Genomic DNA, 13,098 nt, shown 5'->3' on the forward strand with positions numbered 1-13,098 from the left:
ATTGCATTGCTTTTTCTTAGACATTACAGGTAACAGAATGCAAATGCTGTTATCTAAAATAGCACAGAGGGCAGCGGGAAGTACTGCTCATTGCTGTGCTGCTACAGAAATGGGATGGATGACGCCCTCTCCATTTCATGTTACAAAGGGACATGGTGTCAATCGAGGCCTTTGAGCTAGATGAACAGCCTGGCCCAGCCACCTTATAGCTCACCATGGTTCCCATCCCCATGGCATCCTTGCCCAACAGTTCTAGCTGGGGGGGTCCTCAACTATTTAGATATTAACAGAAGGTTGAGGCTGGTTTCTGTCTTTGGAGGAAAGCCCAATGCAAGGTAAAATCTCTTCAAAAGGATTGTAGAGATCCCTTAAGTTAGTTATCATATTTTCTTGAATTGGCAATACTTTTTTTTTTTTTTTTTTTTTTTTTCCTCTTTAGCAACCACAGTCTAGAAGTCTTTTTGAACAGGTACTTGAACTTCATCTGTACACAGCAACTGGAAATGGCTGGCTTTCCTATTACTTTGGATATGCAGATATCATACCAGCCTTTTTGCAGTATTGTTCAGGTTTCTGAATCGTGGAGTAGAAACCCTAGAATGTGTTTATTGTTGTTGTTTTTATTGTTGTTTTTGAAACTGTTTGAAATGACTAGCCAGGGAATGTCCAGTAGCATGGTCCAGAATTCCCAAGAGCCTGCTTAAGCCACTTTTGAAACAAACAGCTGGTCCCTTGTGTGAACTTTTTGGATGGAAGCAGATGTGCTGTGGCCGTGCAGAGGGGCACCTCCAGCCTGCCCCAGGCTGCCCTGCACAGCCAAGGAAGGACATCCTGGGAAGGATGGGTGCTGGTGGGACACTTTTGGCTGCTGCCCCCTCATTAAGGGAAGAAACCGTGTAATTTCCTTGGCTCTGCCAGTGTTTCTGGCCATCCCATGGAGCAATAGCAAGTAGCATTCTGGCTACTCAAGGCCATATTTTTGGAACTGTGTCTTTGCATTTCAGGCAGCTTCATGCTTGATAAGCTGGTTGTGTCTGGGGATAGCGCTGAGGCCTGGGGCTTTAAAAAATATTAAAAAAATAAGTGGGTATTTCCATCATAATGCATTTTTTTTTTTTTTAATTTTCTTTATGTAGGAGATCTTATACTTTTTTTCTTGACCAAGATTTAACAATACATTTTTTGATTCCTTGAGCAAGGGGGGTGGGGGGGGGGGGTAGGGGTTTAAGTGAGTTGTTTCAGCACTCCTCTGAGCGAAGCAGCTTTGTTTTTTTTTGTTTTGTTTTGTTTTGTTTTGTTTTGTTTTTTTTGTTTTTGTTTTTTTTGTGTTTGGGCTGTTGCTGATATTTGTTATTAAAACTGTTAGCATTTAATTCTGCTTACCCTTATCACACCTTACAGCAGAAAAGCATGATTAATTAATATTTAAGCAGATGAACATCTCTTGAAGTTTGTGACTCGCAGCCAGAATGTCATTAATTTAAATAATCACACAGATGAAATTAATGCAATAAGTGTTGTATCTGAGTCGTGTTGCTGAGCAATCCTGGATAGTGCATAATAACAGTGGTGCCTCAGGCGCTGAGATCAGGGGTCGTGATGTGATATTTCTGTGTATTCATTAACTTTCACAAGGGCAGATTGATCTTCTGTTTCCAGGAACACTAATGAACCATTTTCTTATTTTTAGGGAATTTTCTATCACTACCCCTAGCCATGGAGTGTTTAAAGAAAACCTGTTTTCAAACAGAAGGCTCTAATTAGAACTCGGGCCTCAGCTGTATTGATTGCACTACACTTTCTCTGTGGATTTACAAATGCCAGCAAATAAACTTGCCAGGAAGTTTGCTGTTGTGGCTTTCTCTTCAGTATTTAGCCTATGTGTTGTTCTGTTTCTTGACAAGCCCGTAAGAGGGAATTAACTGCTGAGACATTATTTTTGGATGATTGGTTTTGTGTGTGAATATTTTTCCCTGCTGTCTGTCTTTTGAATACCCTGGAAACCCTAGAAATTAAAGGTGTAAGGAGTTCAACTTGCATCAAGCTGGCTAAAAATAAATAAATAAATACGTAAGTAAGTAAGTAAATAAATAAAGTAAGTAAGTAAGTAAGTAAAAAAGCAAGTAAGTAAATAAATAAATAAGACGAAAACCAGAATTTAATCTCTGGTGAGATTAATTTCCGCTGGTTATTAAGCCACACACGACCGGGGGAATTACCAGACGTGAGGAAAAAAGTGCACCCCGGCTCAGCACCAAAGGGTGCGATGCCCGCCGCGGCCGCCGGGTGCCAGCCTTGCCCCGGCAAAGGCCGGGGAGGCCGCGGGGCTCCTCCTGCTGCCTCCCCCCGAGCCCGTAGCTCGTCCTCGTCCGTTCGTGGTCCTTCTGGTGCCACCTTCCAGCGTTTCTTCCCCACCGAGCCCGTGCACGCGTTGCTTGCGCAGCAGTAGAAGCGAGGTGAAATGTTTGGGTTGTTCTAAATAATATTCTCTGTAGCTTAAACCTTATGGAAGCGTGCGGGAGAGCTCTGAGTTCTTTGTACAAGCAATAACCGTGACTAAAAATGCTTTCACAAGCACTGCTGGTGCCCTTCGTGCAGCAGGTGAGCAGGGCTGAGGGGCATTGCAGTTTGCACTTTACTGCTGACCCGAGGCAGGTGTTTGGGCTGCACGACTGAAACCCTTCCTGACAGGTTTTGCCCAGGGAAACCGAGGGTGGACAAAGCTGATGAACAACTGAATTTGCTTGGATTTCTCCTGCCACTTATGTCAATTCAAGAAATCAGAGCCTGGAAATGAGCCCCAACCCTCTGCTTTCAGCTCCTGCTGCATCTCACTAAAGGGGCTGAGGTGGAAGGCTGTTGGTTTGCTTGCTTGTTTTCTTATTAAATTATTCCTGCTTTCTGGTACTATCTTATTATTTTATTCTTTTTCCCACACAAGGTCAGATGCGCTATCTGAATGTGGATGTGCCTTTGGAGGGCAGCACAAGGTGTGACCTCCAGTCTGTGCTCCTCACCTTCTGCAGCATCCATGGCCGGGTGCTGCTGCACCCACCCCACCTAGGTCACAGCCACCCAGCTGCAGTGGGACATCTTTAAAGCTTGCTGAAATCCACCTCACTGCAAGAGGAACAGCATATTTCTGAGCAAATTCCTCATGCCTGAGCAGAGAAAACAGGGGATGCGGGTGACTTACCCTACCCTTGTGTTTCAGGTACAGGTTACAGCGCAAGTGAAGGTTTTTATAACCGCAGGTGAGGAAAATAGCGTTGTCTTGATGGGTTTGTTTACAGCTCAGGCTCTATTTCCAGTATGACCTGGGCGTCCTGCTTGGTTTCCCTTCCATATTGTAAAAATGGGAACGGCACGTCTGTGGGCAGGAGTCCCCAAAATGACCGTGTAGGAACAGCCGTGCCGTGCTCAGAAACAATACAGGAAGGACCCCATAAAGCAGTGTGAAGAGGACCTCTGGTCCTATCAGGCAAATTATACTTTAAAGGAGGCATAAAAAAAAGAGACTAATTACCTGTGCTCATTAAGGTACTTTTGGTACTTTTTTTGGAAGAGAATTGCACCCTAGCCACACTTAAAATCCCCCTTAAACTGCCTCAATCTTCTCTCTCATTTTTTCCAGGTTGACTTTCTCTAACCTCCTGTCCTATACTTTTATATTCTGCTGTGAACTTAAAAAATCTGGCATGCTCTACTGCAGAGGTGGATGGGCTGTCTATATGTAGTGCATGCAATTACGTTTGTGTGAAATTACAGCTTCTTATAAGACACTGCCCATGTTTTGAGATCACTGGATAAAAAGATATTACAAAACAGAAGAGTGATGACAAAGATAAATTCACTTGCAAATTTTATTTATTGTATCTTTCTGTTTGACTGAACAGAGTGCTTAATTTTACAGAATGAGATAAAATATCTACAGACCAAATGATATAGAAAACCTTTTGTGCTGAAGGCGATGCATCCTTTTGGAATATATCGTCCATAAAACTGAAGTAAATAGTTGCATAAATATTTATTTCTCCATAAACATGTAATGACTCATCTGAAAGCCACACAGTGTTAATGATGTATGATCTCTATTTTTGGCACATTTAGCAAAATTAAAGTATACCTACATTTAGCATAAATGCAACGCATAAATATATTTCTGCAGTGCAGGAATGGAAAAGGCAGCAGAGTGAGATTTACAGCTCCTCTGCCAGCTGTGAAAGACAGGGAACCAGAGGGGTCTATCATGGCTAGAGGTGCTGGAGAGCTCTGGGGTCCCCTCAGTGCCACCAAGTAATTTGTCTTTTTCTTCCTGTATTAGTTCTGAAATGAAGACTAGGACAGAGTTCCATGTGCCTTTTAAGTGCACTGGCATAGTCCCAGAGAAGCTCAGTGTGCTGGGACGCTGGCACACTCCAGGACATAGGCAGTGAGGAGGAGCAAGGGTAGCTGTGGTGGAGTGGTGCCCACATAAAGCCACACGTGGGTCCCTCAAAGCAGCATTTTTTTAGCTGTAAAAGAAGTCTGATTTGGTGCACCACCCAGGCAGAGGTGTGCTTTACTAAAAATACTGTCGGGTGACACGCTTTGACCTGAGCTAACTGCACATTATTGCTGTTTTCTTTCTTCCCTGAGACACTCACAAGTTTTACAGAAGGTTTTTTCAGTATCAGACCAAAGAAATGCAGAATGTATCATTTTAAGAGAGGTTGAGTCATCCTCCTTCCCAAAAGCTGTGGCAATTCTCCAGCATGGTCTAGCCTTGTCTCTACTCTGCAAAGGTAACAAATATTTGTAAGAAAAAAAGTATTTCTGTAACAGGCCTTTGCTGACCTCTTACAGTTGGCCAATAAGGATCGATAAAGGCAAGGGCCCTTGCCTTGCCTATATATTGCCCTAAAGCGGTGATATATAGAATAAAAATTCTGTTTGGATTTGTTCTGAGGGGGCTGTTATTTATAGTATTTGTTTATCCCATGTATTATTCAATTTACTTGCTTACAGAGTGAAACAATCAATCAAAAGTTGCTTTTCCTTTGCCATACGTGACTGTCAAATCCTTGTGGAAAATTGCTTAAATTGCATGATCTATGGATCAAAGTGAGAACAGAATGCTTAATTAGAGTTTAATTATTTTGGAAGATTTGAAGCTCTCTGATTGCTTTTGTTTTATTTCTTTAACTGCTCAGTGCTCTCTGTTGAAGAGTGCCATCATTTGTCGCAGAACCAGGTGCACAGGCTGAAGCTGTACGGTTCACCAATGCATATGAATTAATTTTCTCATGCTTACCCATATATTTGTAGCAAGGAAGATAGAATACACCATCCTTAAAGGTGGTGCCTATAACAAAAAAAAAACCACAACCAACCAACCAAAACCAAACACCAAAAAAATGATGGGGTTACACACAACCAAATATTACATGTATGTTCTGGTTCAGTCAATGTTGTTAAGGCCAAAGATAGGATTCACTGAATAACTCTGGATTTTGGTGTTGAAAGCCACCACTTTCCCAACAGTGCCTGATCTGGTACCAGCTGACTTGGAGGAAAATTTTTCCTATAGGACATCCTAGGTACCTACAACTCAGGTTTCTATTGCAACCAGGCTCCTACAATGCTGATGTGCTGCCAGATATTAAGAATATTCCAATCCCAAAACACATTCACTTGGGTGCTGGGAAAAAATAAATAAAAAGGGCTGTACCTTGATGTAAATCTCTGTTTCTGCCCCACATTCTGTCTCTGGCCATTGGTATTTGGTCTTCTCCAACAGAAATCTGATCTATTTAAAACTGCACTTGGGTTTGGGGACTGTTTCATCTTGACAGGTTTTTGTTAGGTCCGTTTAACTTGAATTTAGTTCCCAGGTCATCTTCATTCCAGGGCTGCTGGCACAGAGAACCCCAAAATAGAAGCAGGGGCAAATAAAGGCAGACAATTTCCTTTGGTGTTGGTGCTCAGCTATTTTGGCTTATGAAGATCATTGGGTTGTGGTGTGAATCCTTGTCTGAATCCAAAGTGAAACAAAGAGAAGGCAGGTGTGTTAAAATTCAAGGGCATATTCTGACATGGAAAATCTTTGCCTCTGATTTGCTATCAAACGCATTTTGGGATTTAAGTTTTACTCAAGTTACGGATTTTTTTTTTTTAAGTGTCACTTTATTTTTGCCAAACAATAGGATTGTTCATTAACTTCTAACCAGACAGGCTTATGCTGTTTTATTGTTGACAAGACTTTCTCTTGTCAGTTGGGGAGAATTTGGCTGGAAAACAATTGTTACCTGTAAGATAACTGGAATTAAGGACCCATTAAGTAGATGCATTTGTAGAAAATTGTTTGGCTCTTTTGCGTGTCTTCTTTCCCCCAGGGATCCTCCTGTGGCAGCATGTTGTTCTACTGAGAAGCCAGTATTTAAATCAGAGAGTATAGCAGATTACATAAGGAAAGGTTGCCTTCAGTATCAGAGTTCCTCCAGGCTCCCTCCTGGTGCTGCAGAGCCCAAAATAAAACCTGACATTTGAGCAAGCCCAGGTGATGTTTGTGTTATTTGCAATAGTCACCTCTTGATTCAACCTTAAACTGGGAAAGCGAACAACGGAACTACTGAAGGTGGCAGGAATCCTCCCCATTGATATCGCCAGGCTTGGCTCAGGCAAGCATTTATTAGCACTCCTGGGATTACAGGAAGTCAGCATCCAATGACAATGGCATTATTACCGGCTGTCATTGCTAATGTCAGTGTGAACATTAGGTCTGAAATGCATAAAATGAGTCAAGAAATCCAAGTCCAGTAGAAATAAAGAAAGAAAATCTTAGGGGAGGAAGGTTCACAGAGCTATTTTTAATGTTTGAGTCTACTAATAGGCTGGTAAGAGTTTTTAATATATTATTTGATTATATCGCTGTGCTATTTAATTTGTTTGGTCAAGGTTAGGTGATTCTGAAAACTAATGCTGCCTTTTTATTAATAGTACTTATTTGTTTATTCCGAAGAATCATTGTTGATGAAAGACTGTGAGCACTGCTTCTGCTGTTGACATATGTTCATTTGTCTGAACCTTTTCTACTCCGTGAGTCCAGAGTGCAAACCCTGGTACCCAGCAGGTACTCGCAGATATGAGTTCACCTGCTTTACAAAATGTGGGAAAGCTTTACCTATTTAGAACGCAAAATACATTCCCTGCTTTTCACAGAAAACTAGATTTATAGCATCTCCTAATTGTATTGATTTCTAGTGTTGAGCTGGGACGCTACTTCTGTTCCCAGGAGCAATATGTCATCCAGACCTATTGCAAATGAGAAGGAAGACAAAAATAGACTGGTCGGAAAGGGAGAGGGAAATCATTCAAAACTCGTCTAAGAAAGCTGGACATAATCAAGGACTGAAACTTGTAGCGAAAGTGGTATAGTAAGTACATAGCTGAAGACAAGTTGTGTTATGATCATAAAATATGAGCAAGCTTTTTTTTCTTTAATTCTTTTAATTCCTTTTTTTGTTTGTTTTGTTTTGTTTTTGTAGCTACTACTGTGGTGGCTCACCAGCAAAGCTGCCATCTGGATCCTTTGGATGCCTCTGTTAGTTCCCCCCCCAGCAATGTGCAACCTCTGCTCTTTGACTGCTTGGAGTTATTAGAAGCAGCTGCGGGTTAAATCAACTTTTGGCGTGTGCTAAGTTGCATCAAGCACTGTTTTGCTACACAAATGTGTATAGGATAGGAAACCTGGCTGCTGCTTCTGTGGGCAGGGAAATACCATACAAACCAGCAGACAATTCCTGGGAGAGAGCCAGGAGCTGAAATGCACAGGCTGTGTGTGAGGTGTCTGCTGCCTGTTCGTGCGGTTTCCTGCAGATTGCACTGTTCCTTTTCTAGCTTCCTAAACTCTGACATCTCCTTATTTCCCTCTCACTAGAGAGAATAAACTGATCCAAAGCACTTTCTAATGAATGTCGTTAGGAAGAAGTCATTTAGCAGAGTTTGTTTGTTTTAACTGCAATAAGACCCAAACCATCATCACTTTATAATTTATGTTCTTGCATTTTGCTTTTCATCAGTTCTACAGCTTGCGAACAGGCCAATGAACAGTTGCTCTTCCAAAATCCCAACTAACTTTGTCTCCGACACGGTATAACATGTTTTCATAGTGCTTCGTAACAACATCTTGATGGGAAATGAAGAGCCGCTCTTCCTCCAGATGGAGCGGTTCGTTTATCAGATTTACGTGCTTTTATTTTTCCTATGTGAAAAGCCTGAGTTGAAGAAGTCGGAGAGTTACTCAAACAGATAATTGTGCCAGCTTTCCTGTTCAGGCAAGTTTGAGCTCTCTTGCTGCTGAATGAAGCAGAACATACTTTTTGACATTGCAACACATTCGAACTCGGCCTGTTTTGGTTCTTTCTGCAAGGGAACATTTCTTTTATAACTCTCCTGATGCCCTCTGAAAGGAAACTGTCAGCTGGAGCTGGAAGTACGTAATTGTCTAAGTGCCAAATCCTGATTAGGGTAAAGAGAAATGGGATGAGAGCAGGTGAACCACACAGCATTAACGTTTTAATGACCATCTCGGTAGCTGGGAGTGCTGGCATTGGGAGCGTCTGAGCTTTGGGGCTTTTCGGTGACCTGTCCTTACTGATCTGGTTTGAAGATCAAAGACAATCTGGGAAATCAGACCCTTCAAAGGCATTCCTTTGGCAGTTCCTAACTCTTGGCTAGCTTGTTTCCATAGGAAAATTGAGGAAAGGATGGAAATGGGAGGTGAGTACCCAACACCAGGCATCTCACTGAGCTCTGTGGCTTCAGCAGCGGTGGCAGCGGGTGCTCCTTCCTCTCTCATGCTCTCCCTTCATATGGCACTCTACAATTATTTTTTCCTATGAAAAAAAGGAAGAAAGGGGCTCTGCACACATTCAAGCACTAAATCCAAGAGCAGTAAAAATTGTCATATTTTATATTTTGCCTATCAGAACCATGTTCCTACCCCTCTCTCCAGCAAAGTGGGAACTTCTCAGAGACCAAGCCAGCCTCAGCAGTGGCAGCTAGCCAACATGCCATGCCACACACCTGTTAAAAACACAAACTAGACTAACTGGCAACTCAAATTGTTTTCTTTAAAATAAAGAATGAGTCAGCTACCTCGGAGTGAAAGAAAGCCAGAAGGTTTTTTCCTTGCCCAAATGATAGTGGAGTTTTCTGGCTGAAATATTGCAGTATCACTTGTTTTCCCACCATGTGCTGTCATTTTTCACAAACAGTGTTATATTTAAGAATTGGAAGGTCTAGATAGATTTTATTTTCTTTATCGCTTACTGGCAACTGGCAAGGTCCTGCTGAAATGTGCTTTTAAGCTGTCCTTTGATGGTACATGAGCTAGCTACGTAATGAACACCTATGGGCTCATCTGAAGTGTACAATGGTGTAAAAAATACCCAAATGTGTTAGAATGTAACTTCCATCTAAAATACTGGAATTTTCATAATTCCTTCAATTTTTTCCCCATTCCACAAGCATTTCATACAACACACAGAGATAGATATACTGTATTTAAAAAGATTTTAGATTGCAAAGCAGTGTGTTTGTGCACACCATCAGTATGAAGAAAAATGTATTTGTGATGTACTGATACCGATCCAGAGATTCAAACTTCCATGGAATCAAACGCTTTTGTCACTGTCAGTGGCTTTAACAGCCCTTTGGAATGTGCTGGCTTCCCAAGTACTTTGCTTTACAAAATTACACTGAATTTTGAAGAACCCAATCCATTGAAGTTGCTTACATTATAAATATGGCAGATTAGGGTTCAACTTAAGTGGTGCAGGACTAGCCCAGGGGACCATCCCAAATCTTTATTTCATTTAGCTGTTACTGATGTGTCAAGAAGAAGCAAGAGTTGATTGCTGATTTACATGCTTCGTCTTTCATTATGGTATATTTCTGCTGTGCAGGGGATCGCAACAGAGTCTGTTAACAACCAAGGCAGAACCAGGTGATGTTCTCACACTCACATCAGTTTCTCTTCAAAATTACGGTTAGTTGCTTTTCCTCTGTAGTTGCCTCCAAAGTTTGCAGTCTGTTCTCCCAGCCATGACCAGAATGTTAATGGCCTTCCAGTCTGTTGTCTATTAGGGTTTTTATTAGTATTAATATGGTCTATTTTTCTACCTGTCTGTTTCACTGTATTTAATTTCAAAATGTTTCTGAAGTACAGGCTAAAGGGGTGCTCCCAAGGCACCGTTTGCTGAAAGTCCATTTTAAAGCCATTAATATATGCCTCCAGCAAACTCACATGTTCGACTATGCAGCAAAAGCTCTAGGAGCCACTTCTAGGGACACATCTGATTGACTCCCAACTTGCAAAAAGATACTTTTAGAAGATCTTAGGACTCTAGTAAATAAGAACAACAAAAGAAACAGAAAGAGAGAGAGAGAGAAAGAGAGAAAGAACAATAAAAAAAAAAAAGAAAAGATTTGTAAGAACAGAGCAACTCACTGTTCAAACATGCTTGCTGTAATCTGCATTTGAGTTTACACTGTGGTTATGGTTTCAGAGATCATTAACTTCCTGCAGACTTCATGAAAAGCAAAGGATTTCTACAGAGTCAAAGGCTGAAATACAAATTCACCCTTTACTGGGTGTCTAAGAGCTGCAGGTAGGCAGAGGTAAGTGCTGCAGAGCTTGCAGACAGTAATTACCCCCGGGACACATCCCTGGGAAATGGGTCCCTGCTGGCTCTGTGGTGTGTAAGGCTGTGTGTTTAGCCGTGCTGACCCCCTCTCCCATGGATGAGTTAAGTTAAGGAATGAAGAGAGATACGATGCTGGAACCCATCTGGCTTCGGGCTACCGCAACAATGGGAGCTTTCCTATTGCTTTTATTAAATAACCATTTTTTGAGCCCAGAGTGCTCTTATTGTCTCTGTCAATGGCTGCCAGGCGGATGGAATTACAGCTGCCACTCTTTGAGCAATAGAAATCTGTGGAAAGCAGGACACATTGAAAACATGACTGAAATGTGGAATTCCTGCAATGCATCTTTTCCGTCTAGTATTTAAGAAGAAAAAGGGAACTCTGTCACAGCACATGGGTTTCACCAGCTGCATCTCTTACACGGCAATGTGCAAACTTAGATGATATCAGCAGGAATCCACTTCCCAACACTGGTGGCAGGGGCCCTGCTTGGGCAACGTGCCCGCTGGTTCCTGGCATCTCGAGAATTGCCTGGGGGAGACCTGGGAGCTGTCCTTCCTCAGCCTGGCACTGCCTGAGTAACGCCTGCTAGTGTAAACAGGAGGCTTCGTTAATTTTATCTCAGCCCTCCAATTCCACCTTTCTCAAACAGCAGTTCCTTATCTCTGTAATGGCTGATATGCCACAGCCTGAGATATGAACTTTTTGCCCCAGGTTTGGATGAGTGAGCTTGGGTGAAAGCAAAGCCCTGAATGGCATCAAACCAAACCACAACACAATTGCATTTGGAAATAGCTTTGACATTCTCTGCTGGGAAGCCTAGTTGCTATCTCTATTTTTGTGATATTTGTCTTGTGCTGTATTTCACTTAGTTAGCAAAGAATTTGTCTTTGGCAGAAGCTCGACAACACAAGAACTCATCTTTTACAATTTACACACAGTGTGGAAAGCTTTATTTTCTTGCTGGCTTTTTTTCACCAGCTTGCAGCAAACATTTATCTTCTGATTCCTCTAATAGGATGCGACTTGTTGTGACATCATATTTTGAAAGACTGCGATTTAATGGGTGTGTTTCATCCCCCCTTCCCAACACACATACCTTATGCAGACGAATAATTTAAAATGCAGTGCAACCTCCTGGTGGCTGGAATTGCTGCCAGAGGCTTCTCCAGTGCACTTGCTTGGTCGTGCCTTTGCACAAGCCCATCATAAATAAGCACCTTCTGTGTCAGGCATGCTCAGGACCACTCAGGCCCTATGATAAAACAGTGCAGTGTAATGCAGGTTGCGCTGGCAGGGTCTGCGTTGTGGAGAATGAGCCTTAGCATGCGCACTGAAAGCCACAGAAACATTGAGTTCCCCACATTATTTTACTAGTATTAAGCAGAAAAAGCCAGAGAAACACACTGATAACTTAAATATCTGTTGCCTCCCCTTGCAGTACAGATCGAAGATGGAATTCATTCCATCGGGGAAGCACCCTAAGGAAATTCTGAGCTGTCAGCCGGAGCAGGGTTGTGTATAAAACACCTCTGGATCTATTAGTATGTGTGCCGTTCCTGATGAGAGTCTATAATCATTCCCACCTGATCTGGGGAGATAGGGATCTATGGTATTTTCTTTCCAGAATGAGCAGTGCAGACATCTGTTGTGTGTGTTTTTTTTTTTTTGTTTGTTTGTTTTTTTTCTCTCTTTTAAATTTTGGTTCATTATTTTTAATAAATAGAATCAGCACTGAGTAAACATTATGCAGTTGATTTCAGGTGGGATTTACACGCCAGGATAGCTCTGTATAAGAAGAATTAAGCCCTAGAGAGGGGGCTGCTGCAGGGCCAGTGCTCCTTGCGGGGAAGGCTGCCTCATCCCTGCCAGGTGCTGCCTGCTCTGAGAGCCTCAGGGATGCAGGAACATCGCTGTGCTGCAGAATGGGGCCAGCAGCTTTTCTCCAGTCCATCCTGCACAACTGCCCCCAGCAGTGGGTGATCTGGGAACATCTTACCAACCTGTCTTTGCTCGTGAGACTGATGCTCCATGGTAAGATGAGGAGGAGCGTGCAATGAAGGCATAAGCATGTTGATACAGCCCTCACACAGAAGCTCTGGGGATTTCTGAGGATCAGGAGATGTCTTACATGATGGAAAGTGGAGGTGAAACCTGGAAACTGCTAATGCCAAAGAATTGACTGCTGGCAGAGACTTTTGAGCCCATGTAACAGCATGCGGGCATGTCCTCAGCTGCCACTCCTGGCCTCACCAAAGACAGCATGTGCTTGCTGGGTTTACAATGGTACCCCTCTAAGAAATGGCTCAGGCATCTGAGAGTTGAAAAAGGGTTAAAAATTGGTGTGTTGGGGGTTGGCAGTGGAAGTAGAGCAGGAGAAACAATCTCACATCAGTGTCAGCCAGTGGT

The sequence above is a fragment of the Anas acuta genome, chromosome 16, assembly GCF_963932015.1.
Source record: "Anas acuta chromosome 16, bAnaAcu1.1, whole genome shotgun sequence".
Lineage (NCBI taxonomy): Eukaryota > Metazoa > Chordata > Aves > Anseriformes > Anatidae > Anas > Anas acuta.